We start from the raw sequence: 18,306 nt of genomic DNA on the forward strand, positions 1-18,306 counted from the left end.
CAGGTCCCTTGAAAACACCAGCTCTTAAAAAACAACATTTTGATGAAATTAAGGAAATCCGAATAGGAAGGAGACCAGTAGGGAATTTTATTCAGTGTGACACTGGTATTGTGGGCACCTTAGTGAATATCATTATCTCCTAGAGATCCTTAATGAAATATTTAGGAATAAAATGTCATGAAGCCTGATTACTTTAGAATAATTACCAAAAAAAAAAGTAAATTCATACATTTTTACATATGCAGAAAAGGATGGAGATGGCAAATGGTGATTGTTGGAGCTGGGCAGTGAGCACATGTGTGTTTAATGCACAGTTCTTTCTTTATGTTTGAAAGTACTTATAATAAAAAGCTAAACAAAAATAAAAATAAAGCCAAACTGGTTTGCTCAGTGGATAGAGCGTCGGCCTGGGGACTGAAGGGTCCCGGGTTCAATTCCAGTCAAGGGCATGTACCTTGGTTGTGGGCACATCCCCAGTGGGGGATATGCAGGAGGCAGCTGATCAACGATTCTCTTTCATCGATGTTTCTAACTCTCAATCCCTCTCTCTTCCTCTCTGTAAAAAAATCAATAAAATATATTTTAAAATAAATAAATAAATAAATAAAAACAAAAACCCTACCTTGCGCATGGCCCTTGGAGAGTCTTTGGGCCGGTAGCACCCGAAGTTGGAAAGCCGGTGGCCTTGGTGGTGACTGCCTTTCTGGTCTTGAAAGAACCTGGTCCTATCAACACAGTCCTGGTCTCTCTGTTTCTCCTTTGTCAAAGGCCTCCTCAATGTTCCTATGGACTCAGCAGAGAAGGGTAGCGGCTCCTGGGTTCAATATCCATGCTGCCACCCACCAGCTACACGACCTTGACCTCTGTGGGTGTCCACCTCTCTCTGTATCACCAGGACAGTCATAGACCCTGACTCATAAGATTGTGGTGGTCAAGAAGTGAGGCTACCCTGACCTGTTTGGCTCAGTGGATAGAAAATCGGCCTGCGGACTGAAGGGTCCCAGGTTCGATTCTGATCAAGGGCATGTACCTTGGTTGCGGGCACATCCCCAGTGGGGGTGATGCAAGAGGCAGCTGATTGATTTTCTCTCTCATCGATGTTTCTAACTCTCTATTCCTCTCTGTAAAAATTCAATAAAATATATTTTTAAAAAAAACACGAAGTAAGGCTTCATAGTGTCTGGCATCGCATGCATACCCAATAAGTTCTGTCGGATATCAGTTATTGTGGTGGGTGAAAGGAAGAACTGGGAACTGTGGAATGCGCTCAGTAAGTGTCTGGAGGCAAGGGCCCTAGGGTCAGCAAGCTGGAAATACAAGCAGTCCCCAGAGGAGAAAGAAGGATCCGTCCTGCCCTCTTCGCCTGGCTGGGTCCCAGATGGGAGTCCTCTAGGATCGAGAGTCTAGATGAGGGTGGTCTGGATCCTGGACGGCAGGTGGTCTGGAAACATGACCATCCTCCCCCTAGTCCTTCGGGGGTGATCGGAGGGTTACCTGGGTTCTGACGTATATCCAGGTATTGGCGCAGGGCTCCAAAGTTCGACTGGCAAGTTTCCAGAAAAGTTCAAACAAGGAGAGAATTGTTTCCTAGGGCCTCGACTTCTTAATTTTAGCAATTTCGCAGCTCAGCTCTAGTGGCTCCATGGCATTGCTGCATTCTGTTCCTCAAAACCACCTGATGGCTTGTTGTGTTGCTTCTCTGAAACTGAACAGAGGCTCTTGCTTGGGAATCCCCAGGAATAGGGGTGTCGAACTCAATCAGAGAAGGGGCCAAAATCTAAAATCCAGCCTAAATCGCGGGCCGAATGGTTTACTCAACAGTCATAAACTGACAATGTCATAAACTGACAGCGGAGTGCAGTGATGACAGCGCGGTGCGGGCCACATTGCAAGGCCTGGCGGGCTGGATTTGGCCCGCGGGCCTTGTGTTTGACACATGTGCCCTAGAACCTCCACTGCACATTCTCAGGACTTCCCTTCTCACTCTAGTGGGGGCCTCAAGTGGAGTCTTCCGCTGCCCCCCACACCCCCTCCCGCCCCGTGCTCAGGATGAAGTGGACTAGGCTGTGGTCTGTGTGTTTGTTTTTAAAATATATTTTATTGATTTTACACAGAGAGGAATTGAGAGGGACAGAGAGTTAGAAACGTCGATGAGAGAGAAACATCAACCAGCTGCCTCTTGCACACCCCCAATGGGGATGTGCCTGCAACCAAGGTACGTGCCCTTGACCGGAATTGAACCCGGGACTTTTCAGTCCGCAGGCCAATGCTCTATCCACTGAGCCAAACCGGTTTCGGCGGTCTGTGTGTTTTGAAGGTCAGAATGCAGGCAAGCCCTTGCCAGTTTTGCTCAGCGGGAAGAGCGTCTGCCCTCGGACTGAAGGGTTGTGGGTTCGATTCTGGTCCAGGGCACATACCTTGGTTACAGGCTTGATCTCCACCCCAATCAATGTGTCTCTCTCACATCAGTGTTTCTCTCTGTGTGTCTCTCCCCTTCCCTTCCACTCTTTCTAAAAATCAATGGGAAAAATATCCTCAGGTGAAGACTAACAACAACAGCAAAAGGACTGCAGATGCCAAGAGTCAAACATGACAGGAGGCCAGAGGGCGATTTTTCATGGCCCGGGTAGGAATGAAGGTGGAAGCAGGATCACTGACCTTCTCTCTCACCAATTTCTGCATCTCTTTTCTACGTCTGGGGGCTCTTCCCTCATCCCTTCTCAGCCCCTGGGTATCTGTCCTGCCCAGTGTCTCTCTCCTGCCACTTCCCCTCTACCTTCTGCACTCTCCTCCCGCATCCCCTCCGTCCCCTCTCTGCCATGGGTCAGAGTGGGGCAGTGGGAAGAGTTGAATATAGATGGGCCCGCCATCTCTCTGCCCTTTCTCACTGTGAATGGCTCACTCATTCACTCGGTAGCACGTAGGAGAGCCCCGTGAACGCCTGGTGCCGTGCAGGTGCTGGGGAGACAGCAGCGCTCGGGGCAGGTTCTCCGTGGCTCCGTGGGTGACTCCGAAGCCTTGGCATCATGCTGGATGCCTTGCTTTCTCTCACTCCCCATATAGGACCTGTTGATTCTGAGTTCAAAATAGATAGAGAATCCAACCACATCTCACCACCTTCGTGCCCCACTCTGGTCCAACGACCGCTCGCACTTGGGTTACTGACGAGGCTTCTTGGCCGCCCTTCTCCCTGCCCACTCTTCACCCAGGAGCCAGAGTGCTCCTGTCAGAGCCCAAATCGAGTCACACTGCTCGCCCACTCAGTTCCTTCCCATGGCGGCGGCAGCTGCTTCTTCTTCTTCTTCTTCTTCTTCTTCTTCTTCTTCTTCTTCTTCTTCTTCTTCTTTTTTTAAAGTGCCCTTTCTTTTTAAAAAAATATATTTTATTGATTTTTTACAGAGAGGAAGGGAGAGAGATAGAGAGCAAGAAACGTCGATGAGAGAGAAACATCGACCAGCTGCCTCTTGCACACCCCCCACCAGGGATGTGCCCGCAACCAACGTACTTGCCCCTGACCGGAATCGAACCTGGGACCTTTCAGTCCACAGACAGACGCTCCACCACTGAGCCAAACCAGTCTTCTTGCTTCTCTTCAGGATCATCCCGAGTGATTGCTGTGGCCAAGGAGGCTCCATGTGATCGCCTCATCTCCCCACTCTCTCCGCATGACTCCAACCCCACTGGCTTCTCTGCTGTCCCCAAACTGGGCGGCCATGCCCCGGCCTTTGCATGTGCTGCTCCCTCTGCTTGGAGTGCTGCTTCCCCACATACACACTTCCTCACACTTGTCCTTAAATGCCACCTCCCTAGCCAGGTCTTCCCTGATCGCCCAGTCAAAAGTACACACACGTACACACACACACACACACACACACACACACACACACACCGCTGCCCCCATATTTTTCTTTTTTCTTCTTAGCATTTAATTATCTTGCCAATATACTAAACACTGTACCTACTTATCTTGTAAACATGTAAATCTCTTTCTCTTTCTTTGGTAAGTTTTGCTCTCTGGTGTAGTCTGACTGCTTAGACCAGAGGTTAGCACCTTTTCTTTTCTTTTCTTTTCTTTTTTCAATGTTTTTATTGCTTTTTAGAGCGAGAGAGGAAGGGAGACGGATAGAGAGACAGAAACATAGATGAGAGAGGAACATCATTGATCAGCTGCCTCCTGCATAGCCCCTACTGGGCATCGAGCCTGCAACCAAGGGACGTGCCCTTGACTGGAATTGAACCCAGGACACTTCGCTCCACAGGCCAATGCTCTATCCAACTGAACCAAACTGACTAGGGCAGCAGACTTTTCTTAATACTTCTTTATTTATTATTATTGATTTCAGAGAGGAAGGGAAAGGGGGAGAGAGATAGTAACATCAATGATGAGAGAAAATCATCCATTCACTGCCTCCTGCATGTCTCCTACTGGGGATTGAGCCTGCAACCCAGGGATGTGATTTCCTGGCTCATAGGACAATACTCAACCACTGAGCCACACTGGCCTGGCCAGACTTTGCCTATAAAGAACCAAACAGTAAACATTTTAGGCTTGTGGCTCCTCTGTGAATAACATATCCAACAGCAACCTGGGCTTATTCTTCAGAGGTGGCAGGATATTATGACTTTCCTGTGACATTACACCCTATCCATGAAAAAACAAAACAAAAACATTTTAGGTTTCACAGCCATGAGGTCTGTGCCACAACTACTCAGCTCTGGGATTGTAGCAGTGTTAAGTAAACAGACACACACACACACACACATTGAAACCTGTAAGAATTTTTGTGAGTTTATTTGAGCCAAACTGTCGACAATGCCAGGAAGCAGAACCTCAAGAAATTGAGCTAATGCTCCAGAGAGTGGCAGGTTACATCTGTATTTGTACATTGCAATCAAAGGAAAGGAAAGTAAGTGGGTTACATGAAATCCATTGGTGATAGACTAGAGAGGCAGGAGAAAGCAAAGCAGGGAAACCTCTGGGCTTGGATAAAAGGTAAAATGATGGACACATACTTAGGTGGGTGCAGGAACAATTAACATAAAAATGAAGGAATTTGTGGTATTTGTCCTGGAGCCCAGGCACATTAGGTTGTAAAAGGGAAGTTACAAGTTACTCAGATATTTCAAGGGTATGTTATCATAGATGCAAAAAGACAGATAGGCTCAGTTAAGATAAAGGTTGACCTTGTCAGTGAAGATACTGGCCTAGGACATAACTGCCCACCATAACAACTTTTAGTTAAAGTTTAATTCTGACCATCCTTTGTGGTAACTTTAGGTCTTTGAGTTTGCAAGACCGCTGTGCAGGCCTCCCCGGAACTTGTCAGGTTAGCATATGGCTCCTTTCGTCCACAACACTATTTCTTTTCCCTCCGATCACCTCTCTGAAATGACTATCAAGAAATAAGAAACGTTGCCCAGCTGGTGTGGCTCAGTGGTTGAGTATCAACCTCTGAACCAGCAGGTCATGGTTCAATTCGCGGTCAGGGCCCATGTCTGGGTTACGGGCTCGGACCCCAGTGTGGGGCATGCAGGAGGCAGCCAATCAATGATTCTCTTTCACCATTAATGTTTGTCTCTCCTTCTCCCTTCCTCTCTGAAATCAATAAAAATATATTTTAAGAAAAGAAATAAGAAATGTCAAAACTCATGAGGAAAAGGAAAACGGGAGAGGAAACATCAGATGAAGGCTGTCAACATTTTAGAAGGTGAGAAGCAGGTGGTGTGTGAACTAGCAGAATACAGAGATGGAGGCCAGCAAGAACCCAGCTCAGCCCTAGCTGCCTTGGCTCAGTGGATAGCACATCGCCTGTGGACTGAGGGGTCCCAGGTTCGATTTCGGTCAAGGGCACATGCCTGGGTTGCGGGCTCGATCCCCAGTAGTGGATGTGTAGGAGGCAGCCAATCAATGATTCTCTCTCTCTCTCTCTCTCTCTCTCTCTCTCTCTCTCTCTCTCTCTCTCCCTCTTCCTTTTGCTCTCTGAAATAAATAAAAATATATTAAAAAAGAACCCAGCTCATCTCTGCCATGAGAGCCAGAGGACTCTGGGAAATTGAAAATGTCAGTTACCCATGGAGGCTGTGGTGAGGGGTGTAGAAGTCAGTACAAGGAAAGGTCCCACCCTAGGCAGCAGGTGACTATCTCTTTCTCAGGCACAGCATAAGACAAGGGCCTACATTTGGAAAGGGTCGTGTGTAACAGGGGTGGGAGAAATAATTTAGTTTGGCCCTGCCTAGGCATTCGGGGTGAGTTAATTAAATGTTTGATCAAATGCAGCAGGCTACTTTTAAAGTTGGTAATTTTGTGTTGCCCTCGAATATTATAAGTATTCAAACGACCCTTGGCCAAAAAAAGGTTTTCCACCCCTGATGTAGAGGATGGAGTGAGTCGTGGAACTGGAAACCGGAGGCTTAGTTTTTGAACTGTGGATTTTTAAAAACCTTATGCACATATTTTTATGCTAAAAATAATTAAGCTTTGTCCTGGTGGTGTGGCCCTGTGGGTAAAGCATTAGCCTGTGACTTAAAGATCCTGGGTTTGATTCCGGTCAAGGGCACATATATGCCTGGGTTGCAGGCTCGATCTCCGTTGGGAGCCATGTAGGAGGCAGCCGATCGAGGATTCTCTCTCACTGTTGATGTTTCTATCTCTCTCTCCCTTTCCCTTCCTCTCTGAAATCAATAAATATATTTTTAAAAATAATAATTAAGCTTTTAAAACCAGTTTATCATAATTATTCAAACATCAAAACTATCAGAAGATACCCAAGGGAAAGTCTTTCTCCCACTCTTGTGTCCAATCGCATAACGCTAACCCTCTCCAACAGGTAACAGTTATTATTAGTGTCCTGTATATCCTTCCAGAATTCTTCATACACATGCCCAAAATGTATGTATATTTTGTCCTGGCCTGATTATTTGTGTCACCTCCTCCAAATTCATATGTTGAAATGTTAATGCCCAATGCGATGGTATTAGGAGGCGGAGTCTTTGAGAGGTGGTTAGGTCATGAGAGCAGATGAATAAGATTAATGTTCTTATAAAAGAGACCCAGACTGTTTTTCCATAATGGCTGCCCCAGTCTGCATTCCCACCAGCAGTGTACTAGGCTTCCCTTTTCTCCACATTCTCGCCAGCACTTGTCATTTGTTGATTTGTTGATGGTAACGATTCTGACAGGTGTGAAGTGATACCTCATTGTCAGTTTAATTTGCATCTCTCTGATGATCCATGAGTGAGGCAGATTTTTTTCTGTCTCTTGGCCCTCCGTATGTCTACTTTGGAGATGTGTCTATTTAGATTCTTTGCCCATTTTTTTAATTGGATTGTCTGTCTTCCTTTTGTTTAGTTGTTTGAGTTCCTTATATATTTTGGATCCCAGCCCTTTATCAGATATATCATTGCCCAACATGTTCTCCCATGCAGTGGGCTCCCTTTTCATTTTGTTGATGGTTTCTTTAGCTGTGCAGAAGCTTTGGATTTTGCCGAGACCGGTTTGACTCAGTGGATAGAGCGTCGGCCTGGGGACTGAAAGGTCCTGGGTTCGATTCCGGTCAAGGGCATGTACCTTGGTTGTGGGCACATCCCCAGTGGGGGTGATGCAAGAGGCAGCTGGTCGATGATTCTCTCTCATCGATGTTTCTAACTCTCTATCCCTCTCTCTTCCTCTCTGTAAAAAAATCAATAAAATATATATATTAAAAAAAAAAGAAGAAGAAGAAGAAGAAGAAGCAGCTTTGGATTTTGATGTAGTCCCTTGCCTGTCTCCCCACATGAGGACTCAGGGAGAAGGCTCTGGCTGTGAACCAGAAAGAGGATTCTCACCAGAACACAACCGTGCTGGTGCCTTGATCTCTACCAGCCTCCAGACTTTGATAAATAACTTTCTGTTGTTTCTAAGATACCCAGTCTGTGGTATTTTGTTACAGCAGCCGGAGCAGACTAAGACAACTCTTCTCAAAATAAACACCACAGACCCTGTATCTTTCTAATAAAAATCTCTCCAAAGACTCCCCAGGGCAGTGTGAGAAAGCGTGGGCCCAGGGGCTGTGTTCCTCTCACTCAGAAGGAGCTGAGTCTGCACACCCTACAAGTGCTGATGAAGAGACATCACTGGGGAGTCGCGCTCCGGTGTTACACTCTGCTCTCTCCGAGCTTATGTTTTACTTTTGATAATCGTTTAGTAGCTCACAAGGAGCCAGGCTCTGTAATATACTAAGCACTTTATATCCTTGGCCTATTTTTTTTTTAAAATATATATTTTATTGATTTTGTACAGAGAGGAAGGGAGAGAGATAGAGAGTTAGAAATATCGATGAGAGAGAGTCATCGATCAGCTGCCTCTTGCACACCCCCCACTGGGGACATGCCAGCAACCAAGGTACATGCCCTTGACCGGAATCGAACCCGGGACCTTTCCGTCCCCAAGCTGACGCTCTATCCATTGAGCCAAACCGGTTTCGGCTCCTTGGCCTATTTTAACCTTTCACTCCTGTAAACAAACAAGAGCGCTCAGAGCCATCAGTTACAGATGGCCCAATGCCGAAAGCATTGATACTTTAAGGGCCTCATCACAATGTCCCAATTCTTGTCAACTCAGAAGAAAGACTAACTATAATCCAGCCTTTATTATATATCTAGTGGCCCGGTACATAAAATGTGTGTGTGTGTATGTGTGTGTGTATGTGTGTGTGTGTGTGTGTGTATGTGTGTGTGTGTGTGTTGGGGGAAGTGGTGTCCCTCAGCCCAGCCTGTACCCTCTCCAATCTGGGACCCCTTGGGGGATATCTGACTGTCAGCGGATGCCCCTGTGGGATTAGGCCTAAACAGTCAGACATCCCTCTCTCAATCCAGGACTGCTGGCTCCTAACAGCTCACCTACCTGCCTGCTCGATCTCCCCTAACCACACTTGCCCCCAACTGTCCCCTCTCCACCCTCCCGCCAGCCTGCTCGCCCCCAACTGCTTCTCCCCCTCTGGCCTGATCACCCCCAAATGCCCTCCCTGGCCCTGGCCCCCAACTGCCCTTCCCTGCCAGCCTCATGGCCCCCAACTGCCCTTCCCTGCCAGCCTCATGGCCCCCAACTGCCCTTCCCTGCCAGCCTCAGGGCCCCCAATTGCCCTCCCTGGCCAGAGGCCCTCCACAGCCAGGTGGCCCTCCACGGCCTGACACAGAATGCTTGCCTTATTGCTGCGGTGACAAAGCAAGCATTCTGCCAGGTCGCTCACGCTGTCCACTCTCAGCAACCACCCACCAGGACTGAGGGACTCTGGCGGGGCTGAGAGGACTCGGTGCTGCCATCTTGTGGCTATGGGCGCTGCCAGCTTTGTGACAGAGTGACGGTTAATTTGCATATTACCCTTTTATTAGATAGGCTTTTTACAACACAATTGCAAAATGTAGTTTACTGATAGATTTTATTTATTTATTTATTTATTTTTAATGGAGAAATGTGGCCTGGGCAGCAACCCTGAGAGGTGGGTACTGTTGTTATACAGTACACCCAAGGGAGGAAACTAAAGTCTGAGAGTGACTTGTTCAAGGTCAGACAAATTGGAAAGTGTGTGAACAGGGACTTGAAGCCAGGCTTAGGGATCGTTAAAGCTCTTATGCTTGGCCACTAAGCTGAAGGGCCTCTGGGTCAACAATTTACTTTCAGGGGAGGTATCTGGCTGGAGCTGGGGAGGTTTACCCTAAAAGATGACTGAGAGATTTGATACAGTTTTCAAATATTTTAGGGGCTGTCATGCAGAAAAAGGATTGGCCCTGTTTTCTTTCTTTCTTTCTTTCTTTCTTTCTTTCTTCCTTTCTTTCTTTCTTTCTTTCTTTTTTTTTATTGTCTAAAGTTTTACATATGCCTCCTTTTTCCCCAATTGACAATCTCCCCCCCCCCCCCCCACTACCACCACCACAAGCCATTCTCACCCCGGGGCAAACCCCACCTACCCAGTGTCTGTGTCCATTGGTTATGCTAATATGCATGCGTACAAGTCCTTTGGTTTTCTCTAACCCCTGAGAATGGAGCTAGAATAGGTGGAATGAGGTTGCAGGAAAGCAGACTTTGACCCAGTGATACAATAAACTTACTGGAAGTAACAAGAACCCTGTCAGGGTGATTTATCCTAAAAACCAAAGATGGGGAATTTGAGTCCCTCTCAAGAAAAGACTCAGAGAGGATTGCTGCCTTGGGATGAACGTTGGACGAGAACAAAATGAACTTTTATGCCCCTTTAACATTAAGATTCTATAGTTGCAAATATTAGTTCAACGGATTAGAGGAGTTGGGATCCTCCCCGTCCCCATCCCAATTTTACCAACCCTAATTGAGCCCTCTCATACATTATTGGTGGGAGTATAAATGGGTACACTCTGTTTATACCCTTTGACCTAGCAATCCTACATGGAAGAATCTATCCTATAATGTAAGTGCACAGATATGCAAAGGTATTTTCCCAAGGATATTCAACGACAGTGTGGTTATAAGAGTAAAAGTTTGGCAACAACCTTAAGCATCCATCTGAAGGAAACTGGTTAAATGAATGATGATATGTGATAGGTACATCGTACATTGTATTAATGATCCAGGCTTTGTTGTAGGCCCTAAGGATCCAAAAAAGAGCATGAGTGACAAAGACCCTCACTCTGTGGATGTCCTCCTTGGGCGGGGGGGGGGGTGTGGGGGGGGTGGGTGGGTGGGAGGGGCGCGCAGAGGTGTGGAAGGGATGTCAGACAATAAACAAACATACTTAATAAGCAAATCACCTGTTTAGAAGTTGGTAAGGGCTGTGTTGAGAACCTCAGAATTGTAGGGTAGAAGTGGAGGCATGTTCCCATTTTTTTTTTAAGGATTTAAAAAAATTATTTATTTTAACACATTTTATTGATTTTTTTTACCGTACAGAGAGGAAGGGAGAGGTTTAGAGAGTTAGAAACAACGGTCAGAACACCCCCTACTGGGTATGTGCCCACAAGCAAGGTACATGCCCTTAGACTGGAATTGAACCTGGGACCCTTGAGTCCTCAGGCCGATGCTCTATCCACTGAGCCAAACCAGTTAGGGCACATGTTTTCATTTTAAGTAGGGTTAGGCCTTACTGAAAAGGTGACTTGAAGAAAGATTTGGAACTGATGGCACATCCACCATTTCTCGTCCTTCTAACATGGAAATTCATAGGGAGAACAGCTTCCCAGGCCTGGCATCCAGAAGAACAACAGCTATTGTTCATTTCAGTGCTGAAATGAACAAAAGCTCACACACACTTATCACGGAGATGCAGAAAGGCATTTGAGTTTGCAAATGCAGAGTGGGAAGGCTTGAGCTCTGCCTCCCTGAAAGGAGTCAAAACATCTCAGCCAAGGGCAAGTTCCCTTCCTGAGAGTCCTGTTCGCCTGGCTGCCTTTGTAGCCATCTGCCCAGTGTGTTTCCATCACTTTAACTGTGTGGAGGAGGCTCCCGGGCTCCCTTTGTGCCTGATCAAGGCCCACAGGACCTCCTCCATTAGGCAGTGATGAGGCCATTGGTATGGCGAGGTCCCTCCCTGGACGATAGGTTAGTAATCAGCAGCTCCTTATCCCATGGGAGTTGGTCCCTATCAGTGCATTTATTCTCAATCTTGGCAACGCGCTGATGGGAGGTACCGAAGGGATCAGGTTCTTGCTTTCCCTGGCTCTAAGCAAGCCTTAACTAGTTCCCTCTAAAAATGGCTCTGGCCCTAGCCGGTTTGGCTAGCCGGAATCAGCCTGTGGACTGAAGGGTCCCAGGTTTGATTCCAGTCAAGGGCACATGCCCGAGTTGTGAGCTCGATAACCAGTGGGGGTTGTGCAGGAGGCAACTGATCAATGATTCTCTCTCATCATGGGTGTTTCTATCTCACTTTCCCTCTCTTTTCCTCTCTGAAATCAATAAAAAATATTTAAATAAATAAATTAAAATGGCTCTGGCCTCATAAGGGTAACAGGTCTCTATTACCTGGTATCTAATGGGATGTACCTGGGGTAAATGGCCACCTGAAGTAGAGAAAGGGACTCCTTCCTTCAAGAGAGAAGAGAGAAACGAATTTCTATACAAAGTAGAAAGTAAATAAATACCCCAAGAGAGATCATTTACGTCCCAAAGAGGTGATGAAGAAAGTCTTCATTGGCACCAATGACACTGGAGAAAACACAGGGAACTGGGGGATGGTATCCCAGGCAGGGGGCACGGCAAAGAGAAACACATGGAGGCTGCTAGCAGTGGAGTATATTCAGGTTGTTCCAAGTAGTTCCTTTGTTGGCAGCATAGTGATGAAGGAAAGAATAAATAATAGTAACAACCAACATTCTATGTGCCCACAGCATTCAAAACAGTTTCTAATCTTCACAACAGTTTTGTAAGTATCCCAACTAGATAGCTGAGGAAACAGAGGCAATGGTAGGTTGGTAATTTTGCCCATTTGTGGCTGAGGAGTGTGTAAAACACTACTGCCACCAATCGCAATATTGACAATAATCAATAGCCATTGATTCATCACCAAGCACTCCACTTTGGGCATTCCTCCTCCTCTGATCTGATCTTCACTGACCTGGTGAGGAAACTTAGGCTTGGGTAGGAAAAAAACTTTTGTATACTATTGAAGCTAAACTGGTACTAATGCTAACTGGACTGTTATGAATTAAGATGTTAATTGTAATTCCCAAGGCAACTACTAAGAAAATAACTGAATGCCAAGACTGGTTTGGCTTAGTGGATAGAGCGTCGGCCTGTGGACTGAAAGATCCCAGGTTTGATTCCGGTCAAGGGCATGTACCTTGGTTGCGGGCACATCCCCAGTAGCGGGTATGCAGGAGACAGCTGATCGATATTTCTCTATGTTTCTAACTCTCTATCCCACTTCCTTCCTTTCTGTAAAAAATCAATAAAATGTATTTTTTTTTAAAAAGAAAGAAAATAACTGAAAAATATAAAGTAAAATAGATGAGAAGGGAATCAAAATGATACACTGAAAAATATCTATCTAACACAAAAGAGTTTGTAATGGAGGGATTGAGGGACGAAAAGACATGACGTTTAGATAATAAATAGCCTCGTTCCAAACGGCTGATCCCAGTTCCGAAGCACAGAGCCTGGGGCTGGAGAGCTGAACCTGGTCCCCAAGGGCCAAGCCCGGTCCCAAAGGGTGGAGCATAGATCAGCAGAGCTTTGTGCTCTGTTAAGGAAAGGTTTACCTCATTTGATTACTTACAGGAGTAGAGATTTAGGCTCCACTCAAAGAGCCAAGCCTCGCCCAGAAGAGCCAAGCCCAGCCCTCAAAAGCTGAGCTAACCCCAAAGTGTCGGGACCAGTCCCGAAGGCCCAGCCTAGCCCTGGGAGCAGAGCCTCCACACCAGTCATCCCACATCAGGCACAAGCAACAAAGACACGTCTGTCATCTGGAAGCCACAGAAGTGATGATAGTGGGAAGAGCACGGCCTAGGAGCAAAAAGCAGGCTTAGAATCATAGAATATTCCAGCAGAAAGCGGTGGACACCCCTGCTTTGAACCATTGGGAGCCCGAGATCCAGGCAGCCATGAATCTGAGTCACACAGCCAGAGATGGGACTGAAATGCAGGGCCTCTAATGCTATCTGGGCACATGCTATCTGGGCATCAGAACGTGCAAGGCCCACAGTCCAGTGACCAATAGCCATAGAGGCCAGTGGGTGCCACTGTCTTACAGAAGGAAGCCTGGGCCTCAGGGAAAAGGGTGGCCCCCAGATTCTCCTGGCAGTGTGGCCCCAGGAGAAGGGCCACTTTTCTGCCTCTGGGGTTCCAACAGCCATGCCTGCGCTAGTGCTCAAGGCTGTGAACACGCATCCCAGGAGCCCTGGCTTCGGAAGTTGCAGGGCAGGAGGGCATGCTTCATGGGGCAGCCTCACCTACAGAGAACCCTCTGCCTTCCCTCTGCTGGCGGCCATTAGGTGATGCCAACCTGCTGCCCTGGTTAGCATCCCTTCCCTGTACACTCTTCAGTTTCCATAGGGACTAGTTTGTGCTGTTTTTTTGTTTTGTTTTGTTTTTATATATTTTATTGATTTTTTTACAGAGAGGAAGGGAGACGGATAGAGAGTTAGAAACATCAATGAGAGAGAAACATGGATCAGCTGCTTCCTGCACACCCCCTACTGGGGAATGTGCCCGCAACCAAGGTACATGCCCTTGATCAGAATCGAACCTGGGACCCTTCGGTCTGCAGGCTGATGCTATATCCACTGAGCCAAACCAGTTAGGCCGGGACTAGCTTGTGTTTTATTCTGTATCTGTGGAGCCTAGCCCTAAGTGCAGATGTTGGGACCTCTAATCTCCATGGGTAGCACTTCTCATCACTACAACAGAGAAGGGCCAGCTCCACCACTCATAGTCTAATTGTTTTGGGCCAGTTAGGTCTTTGGATGTCAGTTTCAACTGTGAATTGAGCTACCTTTCAGGACTTGTTTCATTCAGTCACCCTGGAAATATTTGTCATACCAGAGATGAGCAAGGTAAGCAAGGATTCTGTCAGGCAAAGCAGTCCGGCGTGGGCACCAGACATGAACTAACGAGTCACAGTCCAGTGCACACAGGCACTGCCATGGCGATGGTACAGGGTGGGGCAACTCCATGGAATTCTGAGGAGCACTGTCTGCTTAACCTGCCTGCTGCTCTCCAGGTGCAATGCTGGGAGCACTCTTTGCTCCGAATTGCTGACTGATGAGTCACCCTCCAGAACCTTGGGAAGTAAAACAGTTAGGGGACCAACTGATCAAGATCAAGGGCCTGGGTGGGGAGGATAGGTGTGGTACATCTCTCCTATATCTATACCCCTCTGTTTTCTCAGCCCCTCATCTCCCCAAAATAGATCTAAGGAGAGGAACCAGATCAAGCCATGGAAGGTTTAGGAAGAAATGCAGTGTAAATTCAGAGCTGAAGGAGTGGAAATTCAAGTCTACATGCAGGAAAGTTCACCCTTCTAAGTGTACAGCTCTATGAACTGTGGTAAACATATACAATCGTGTAGTCATAGCTAATATGTAGAACAGTGCCATCACTCCAAAAATCTCTCTAATGAACCTTTGTAGTTAGCTCCCTTCACTCATCCTCAGCCTGGCAACCACTGATCTGCTTTTTGTCTCTACACTTTTTTTTGTCCCTTTTCCAAAATGTCATATAAATTGTATCATATAGGATGTAGGCTTTGAGTCTTGTTTCTTTCACCAATACAATGCATTTGAGATTCATCCATATTGTTGCATGTATCCATGGTTGCTTCCTCAATATTACTGATTGATATCCCATTGTACTTACATACCACTAGGGGCCCAGTGCATGAATTCGTGCACATTGAAAGGAACTGTGGGCTGCAAGGCTGCAGTGGGCACATGGACGGGTCTTGGCCCGTCCTCTGCACCCCTTTTCAGCCCCTCCCACCACAGCCTGGGTGCCCTGTCTGCTGGCAGCCTGGCTCTGGCCGAGGCTGCTCCCATGCACTGACCGCACTGGCCCCATTGGCACCCACTGATGGCGTGGAGCAATTGGGGCCTGCAGCAGCAGCAGCAGATGTGAGCGGCAGCTGCTGCCCCAATAACCCTGCAGGAGCAAGGGGAGATAAAGAAGCCCTCGGGGGCGATCAGGGATGGCAGCCACTACTCGAATCCACTGCTGGCACTGAGCAATCGGACTGGCACAGGTGCTGGTAGTCAGTGCGAGCAGTGGCTCCAGCGCTGGCCATGGGTGTAAGTAGGGCCATCACCGGCAGTGGGTACGAGCAGCAGCCCTGGCTCAGGCAGCAGGTATGCATGGGGCTGGCGCCGGCAGCCGATGCAAGTGCCAGGTGGGACCTCGGCCAGCAGGAGCAAAGAATTTTCAGTAACCACCAGAGGCTCACCCCGATGACAGCGACTGGAACCCGCCTTGAACTGGCGCCCCACTCACCTGTTCCACCATCCCGCTGTGGTTGATGCCCGCCATGTTCTGTGTGCTCTCCTCGGTGGTCAGTGCACATCATAGCGACTGTGTTTGGTCTATTTGCATATTAGCCTTTTATTATATAGGATAGCTAGTTTATAACCATTCACCAGTTGGAAGACAATGAGTCATTTCCAGTTGGGAAATTATGAATAAATCTGCAATTATTGCATACTGCCTTTTGAATGGACGTATGTTTTTACTTCTCATGGGTAAACACCTAGGAGTGGGATTACTGGGTTGTATGGTAAGTATACATTTGACTTAATAAGCAGTTGCCAAACTGATTTCTGAAGTGACTATACCACCAGCAAGATATGCATATTCCCCAGTGTTCTGTCTTCTTATTGACAGTTGCTTTTCTTCCAGCCATTCTGATAGGTAGACAGACTTTTCTACTATAAACAGTGCTACAATGACTACTCATGAATATTCTTTCACACACATCCTTCATAATTAGGTGGGACTGTTTCCATAAGGTACATTCTTTTTGTTGTTGTTGTTAATTCTCACCCGAGGATATTTTTTCTATTGATTTTTAGAAAATGTGGAAGGGAGGGGAAGAGACAGAGAGAGAAACATCCATATGAGATGAGATCATAGGAGAGAGACATGGATTGGTTGCCTCCGGGGCCAGGATTGTGTCTGCAACTGAGGTATGTGCCCTTGATGGAGTTGAAGGATCTGTAGGCCAACAACCTACCCAGTGAGCCAAATTAGCTAGGGCTGTAAGGTACATTCTTAAAACTAGAATTGGTAGGTCAAAGGGTGTGAGAGGTTGATTAATTATGGCCAAACAGCCTTCTGAGAAAGTGAAGCCAATTTAGCCGCCTACCAGCTAGGCATGTTTCCCCACCTCCTACCAACACAGTGCATTCCTCAATTCCACTCTGTTTTTTAAATGAAATTGTACTTTAGATGATTGCTGTGTATCTGCTTCATAGAGTTGTTGTTGATGACTTAAAGTGCAGCTTAGAGCAGTGTCTGCCACACAGAGTGGCAATGGCTGTTCATTATTGTATGATTACCACTACAGTTCAGTCAATCAATTCCATCTTTGTTTGCTTCTCTCTCTCTCTCTCTCTCTCTCTCTCTCTCTCTCTCTCTCTCTCGTTCATCATCGGTATATTCAGGAGTGCTTTTCTCTGAAGAGCTCAAACATTCTACCTATAGAATGTAGTTAAATCTTTTACATCTCTTCAGATGCTGGCCAGGAATTCAGGCACCGTGGGTTTTACAGAACAGGGGAGTGTGACAGGACCTTTCTAAGGTAGCAGGACAGATCCGTGTCCCAGGTCAAAATTAGTTTGGAACAGAAATGGATTCCTCTAGGTTACAATGGCTTTCAAACTTTTTGACTGCTACCCACTTTAAGAATTACACCAGGAACCAGAATACACACATATATACCCCAAACAAAAGTTTCAAAAAACAACACTTGTTTCTTATTTATTCCATTTCATTGAAAATACGCTCATTGGAATCCACAATCTAAATAGATTTCAAAAGCCACTATTGGGTTAAGAGCAGTAATCTAAAGAGCACTGTTCTAGGATAGAGGTCATAGATATTAACCTTCTTGGCAATACAACTGGACTCAAAGGACTTCACACTCAGTTTTGGGTACTTTATTACCATTATTAGCATTTCCTTTTCCTTCATTTCCTTGGGATGCTAGAGCTTCTTCATTCATCAATTATTTTTACAAATAGCTCTTGGGCTTCTTACGCATTTGCCTTATAGTATTATTTATCAGTGACAGGGAACAAGCTTTGAAGAGCAAGAGGCCTGCATTCAAACCTCAAGGCCACCCTTTGCTGGTGATTTTGGTGACGTCTCTTTGGTTATCAAATGCTCAAGTTTTCTCCTATGTAAATTGAGAGTAATCATAGGGGGGGGGGGGAATCAATGAACTAATGTGTGTAAAGCATTTAGCACAGTGACAGGCTCCTAGTGAGCCCTTAATCCAGTGGTTTTCAAGGGGTGATCCCCAGAGCAGCAGCATCCGCGTGTCATCGGGAACGTGTTAGAAATGCAATTCTTGGACCTCACCCCGGATTTACTGAATCAAAACTTACTCCCGGGTAACCTGTTTTCACAGGTCTTCCAGATGCTTCTAATGCATGCTTAAGCTTTAAAACCTCAGGCTTAAGACAGGGTAACTATTAACAATTAGTAGTTGAGGCTGCAGAGACGAGCAATGGGCAGATCAGGATGTTGTAACCCAGGAGAGACACCTCACTCGGACACAGATAAAAAATGTTTAGAAAAGTGTTTTTATTTCCTGTGCAGGGTCTGCAGCCGACTCGTGCAGGGAAGACTGCAGCCCCAAGCTCCAGAAGCCTTTG

Source organism: Pipistrellus hanaki, assembly GCF_964339955.1.
Source record: "Pipistrellus hanaki genome assembly, chromosome: 4".
In the NCBI taxonomy this organism is placed as follows: Eukaryota; Metazoa; Chordata; class Mammalia; order Chiroptera; family Vespertilionidae; genus Pipistrellus; species Pipistrellus hanaki.